The sequence below is a fragment of the Nannospalax galili genome, unplaced genomic scaffold, assembly GCF_000622305.1.
Source record: "Nannospalax galili isolate Female #2095 unplaced genomic scaffold, S.galili_v1.0 scaffold243, whole genome shotgun sequence".
Taxonomy (NCBI): domain Eukaryota; kingdom Metazoa; phylum Chordata; class Mammalia; order Rodentia; family Spalacidae; genus Nannospalax; species Nannospalax galili.
The window spans coordinates 4,054,395-4,059,606 of record NW_008353490.1 but is presented as its reverse complement, the minus strand read 5'-3'; the positions used below and the strand labels follow the sequence as shown (position 1 = coordinate 4,059,606).

At 40.3% G+C, this 5,212-nt stretch overlaps 1 non-coding gene across 1 annotated transcript; it reads right to left on the bottom strand.

Moving 5' to 3' along the window:
* Positions 1–4,514: 4,514 nt before the first annotated feature.
* LOC115067289 lies at positions 4,515–4,616 on the bottom strand. Its single transcript, XR_003846705.1, has one exon. It is a non-coding gene; the product is annotated as a U6 spliceosomal RNA (small nuclear RNA).
* Between the last annotated feature and the right edge of the window lie 596 nt (positions 4,617–5,212).

Here is a 5,212-nt window from a genome sequence, read left to right as displayed (position 1 = left end):
TTTCTTGGGAAGTCCTATTGACTTTACTTCTAAAATATATCCAGCCCCAGATTACTCCTTATTTTCTTCACCTCCATTACTGTTCCCAGTTTAATATCACCATTTTCCCCATTTCCCTCCTCTTCTAAAATATATCCAGCCCCAGATTACTCCTTATTTTCTTCACCTCCATTACTGTGGAAAAAACCTGAGTCAACACCCCAGCTTCACTTGCTCTTGAGTGACTTAAAAATCGTTGCTTTTTAGATTCTACAGCTGAACAACATTTTGTGTTCTATCTTGTCATAGACCACAGCTCTGTCATGTGGGATGTGATGATACTGACTGCTTAGGTTACTTTTCAGGGACCTGAAGTCACTTTTTTTTTCCCAAAAACACTGACTCTTCAATCTGACATGCTCATAGAATACAAATGGTTGGCATTTCTGTCTTGTTTCATTGACTGCCTAACCTTTGAGCCAGGTTCTCTTTAGCTCTGCAAGTAGATATGTTGATCATTTGAGAAATGTTTTATCAAAACTACAGTACATTGTAAACTTGTCCTAGACTTGCTTATCTACCTCTCCCAGTTCAAAGCTAATGGTACTTACCAACTGTGGTGACCCTTTCATTATCCTTATTTTTTTATCTGTAATTTCTTAACTCCCTGGGGTTGAGATGCTAATTGGAAAACAAGGAGCTGCTTCTCCATTCTTCGGCCACTGCTTCAAGCCTATCTTTCACTCCAATATTTATTCTTATACATTGTTTTTTTTTCATGGCATTAGCTTCCATACTTGGTATCAGTACAACTACAATCACCCTGCCCCAAATAGCCATCACTGTTGCCTGGATATTTAAGACCCTTCTTTTATGTTCATTCCTCTCTATAGTCCATTCCAAGTCTAGAAGCTGGAATCATTCTTTATTTACTTACTTATACTTTTCCTTCCTTCTTTCCTTCCTTCCTCCTTTCCTCCCTTCCTCCCTCTCTCCCTCTCTCCCTCCCTCCCTCCCTCCCTCTCTTTCTTTTCATTCTTTCATTTTCTTTTCTTTTACTATTTATTTTTGACCTAAGACCTTTTGTATCCCAGGCTGGTTTCAAATATGCTGTGCTGCCAAGGATAACCTTGAACTCATCCTCCTGTTTCTACTACTCTAGTGCTGGGATTCCAGGCATGCTTAAGTATATGCAGTGCTGGGGATTGAACCCAGGGCTTGGTGCATACTAGGCAAGTACTGTGCTGAGCTACACCCCCAACCCTAGAATGGCCTGTTAGAAACAGAAGTTAGAAAAGAATTGATTCTTTCACACAGAGTAAGAATCAGTGTTATTCACAAAGACATCTCCACTGGGTTCTATTTTCTTCCTTCTTTAGCTACACTGGCTGTCTTGATGTTCCTAGAACCCAGTGCTTCTCCCACCTCCCACTATGGGGCACTGGCTGTCCTGCCTGTACTCCTCTCTCAATCACTGGTATGGCTCCCTTCCTCATCTGTGCACAGCCTTGCTCTAAAAATCATGTCTCTGGTGATATCTACTCTTAGTGAGCTATTTGTAATGGATTCTACCTACAACATCTGATCTTTTATTCCTACTCTTCCTCTATCACCAACATTTTTCAGGATCTAGCATACTGTGTAAATTATCTATGAAGTTCGTTAGTTGTTACTTACCTCAACTACAATGAAGGTTCTGTGCTCACCCGTTTGTTTCCCATGACATTGAGAGTAATGCCTGGCACATTGTAGGTTCTCAATAATGTTTGTTCAATTGATCATTTTCTACTCATGGTCAGATTCCAGTCAGGAAATGGAAGAAGATGAAAACAAAGCTGATGAAAATGGAAACTGGGGAGAGGATGAGAAGAGTGTTGGAAGAGAATGAGGAAGAAAAAAGAGGTATCTACTCCACAAAACTGGAAAGAAGATCAGAAATACTTGGCAAGTCTCTGGCTCTTCATTGAAGCCAAAAAACATGAGATGGTTTTGTTTTCATTTTCAATATTTTATTGAGATTTTGGGCATTTCACATAATGCATCTTAATCAAATTTAGACCCCCTCTTCCCTCTCCACCCCTGTAGCCTCCCCCACCAGATTTCAGGTATTCTGTCATATATGTTAAGACCTATTCAGTCAAGCATTTCTATTCAAGTGTCTCTCAGTACAAGTTCATCCACTGGAGTCTAGTCAACCTATCTAGAGTCACCCCCTTAAAGAAGATTTATTCTCCTTCACCCTACAGTAATCACTTGCCAGTAATAGTTCCTTGGCTAGGGTTGGGGCTTACTTCCCATTTCTCCCATTCTATGCTGGGTTTTTATCTGAGTCAGCATGGGTCTTGTGAATGCTGTCAGCATTGCTGCAAGTTCAAATGAACAAGTTTACAGTGGTCTGAAAGCCTCTGCTTCCCTATGTTCATGGACCAACCTTGGCTCTTATTTGCCCATTCTTCTGCAAACCTCCCTGAGCTGTGGGTGGGTGAGGTTTAATCTAGGAGTCCTATCCAGGGACACACTCTGCAGTCTCCTATTCTCTAAAACTTAGACAGTTGTAGCTTTCTTTGTGCATCACATTCTGTTGTATGAGGAAGCTTCACAGGTGAGAAGAGAGGGATGTATTAGTATTCTGTCTACCCCCTATTCCACTATGTTCCATGAGCCTTAGGTGTAGAGGTGCCACTGTGTCACTTAGGACTTGGCATCTCTCGGACATGTATTCTCTGTGTGTGACCAGCTGTGGAACTCTAATAACCTCCATCTGTTGCAAAAAGAAGCTTCTTTGGTTAGTGATGTGCAGGACATTTATCTATAAATGTAATGATCCATATTTAGCACATGGTAAGAAATTTCATTTGTCTAGAAGATATGCCAGAGATAGGGTTTTCTCTAGGATCTATGACCTCTCTGGCCATGTGCATTTGGCTATATTTACAGTGTCGTCCATGAGTTCCCTCCCACTGAGAGGGGTGTTAGAAAGCTGTTAGACAGAGGCCAGTTAGTTAGTCCTAGATAACAGTGCCACTACTGCATCAATAGAGGTAGTTTGCTGCGCCAGTTGTTGTGGTTATTAGGCTTTAGAACTGGGCTGGAAAGTTTATTTTTCTCCCTTAGCAACTTGCATAGTATCCTCTAGAACTATGAGTCTTCAACAAGAAGGCTTCAAGGTCAGTTCCAGCTTCGTTGCTTCAAGTCCTGTCCAAAGTATGTCCTGTGTACTGCAGTAGGGTTTTACCTTGAAGTTCTGGGAGGTAATCAAGGGCTGTGGCAATAGCTCGTGTTATTTTGGGAATCTCTTGGACTACTGACCAATGGTGGCTAAAAGGGAGGTTGCTCCTGTCTGGCACTGTGTTCATTGTTATGTAGCCTTCAGCCACATGCACTGATGTTCAGATATTGTATGCATAGTTTTCAGGGGTTTTTTGAGTTAATTCATTTCCCTCTAGCTTTTTATGGCACCTAAGCTTTATTTATCTCTCCTCTCTCTCCCTGTCTAACTTCCCTCCTCCCTCCTCAGTTTAAGTGCCCCAATTTCCTCATTGATAATACCTGTCTCCTATAATCTGCCCCCTCTTGAGTTCCTTTTTCCCCTTCAACCCCAAGTTTCCTTGTGTGTCCTTCCCTTCTCCCTTCCCAGTTGAATAGCCCCATATTCCCCCTGGTAACATTTGTTCCCTACATCCCCTTCTTTTGAGCTCTTTCTTTCCCTTTACTTCTATGTTTCCTTTCCATTTTTCTGGCTTCTGCAGTTGCAGAAGGATATATACTCACATATATGGGATTGGTGCTATGATCTTCAAATGAGGGAGAACATACCTCACTTGCTTTTCTGAGTCTATGTTACTTCACAGTATAAAAGTTTCTAGTTGCACCCATTTACCTGCAAATTTCATGATTTCATCTTTCCTTACTGCTGAGTAGAACTCCATTGTGTAAATGGAGTTATCCATTCATCAGCTGAGGTACATTTAGGTTGTTTCCATTTCTTAGCTATTGTAAAAAGAGCAGCAACAAACATGGATGTACAGGTATCTCTATAGTACAATGAGTCTTTTGGGTATATGCCAAGAAATAGTATAACCAGATCATATGGTAGACTCATTATAGTTTTTAAAAAGTTCTTCATACTACTTTCCATAGTGGTTGCTCAAGTTTGCATTCCCACCAGCAGTGAATGAGCGTTCTCCTTTTTCTACATCCTCATCAGCATTTGCTATCTTTTTGTTCTTTTGGTCTTAGCCAGTTTGTCTGGGGTAAGATGGAATCTTAAAATGGTTTTGATCTGTATTTCTCTAATTACTAAGGATGTTGAACACTTTTAAGTGTTTCTTAGCCATTTTTATTTTTTTGCTTGAGAACTCTGTTCAAGTCCTTAGCCCATCTTTTTATTGGATCATCTATTTTCTTGTTTCTCTATTTTTTTTGAGTTCTTTATATATTCTGCATCTTAATCTTCTGTCAGATGTGTAGCAGGTGGATATTTTCTCCCACTTAGTGGGTTTTCTTTTTACTTTTTTGGTTGTTTCTTTTGCTGTAAAATTATGGACTGCTTCACAAATTTGCATGCCATCCTTGCTAATGGGCCGTGTTAATCTCTGTATTGTTATAATTTTCATTTATGTCCTACTGAAACAAGCATGAAGGTGGCTTTTTACCTGAGTGAAATATCAAGTAGCCACCTAGTAGCACTAAAAAGGTTGGTGTCTGTGATGATTAATCTTGTCAAGTTGATTGGATTGAGAATTAAGACAGTAGCAAAGCACACTTCTGGGTCTATCTGTGAAGTATTTTCCAGAGACAGCTCTGACCTAACAAATGATTAACACATTGATAGATTAAAAACCTGAGTAGACTATAGAGTAGGAGTGGAAATGTGGAAATTAGGGTCTGGTTGGAGGAGGTGAGTCACTGGGGGCGTGTTCTTGGGAGCTGTATCTTGTACCAGTCTCTTCCTATGACTGTTCAGGTCTGCTTCCTGGCTGTTGGGCTTTGCCCTGGTTCTCCCTATCATGATGGATTGAAACTTCTGAAAACAAGAGTCAAAATTAACTCTTCCTCCTTTTAGTTGTTTCTGTCAGGTATTGTGGCACAGTAATAAAAAATATGACAAACACAGTAATCTGTCTAAACATATCTTACAACAGCATTATACTTTCCTTTTCATTGTGACAAGGTGAGGTGGAAGGAGATGAGATGCTCAAGGCTATACTGCTGGTAAGCTGTAGAATTAAGT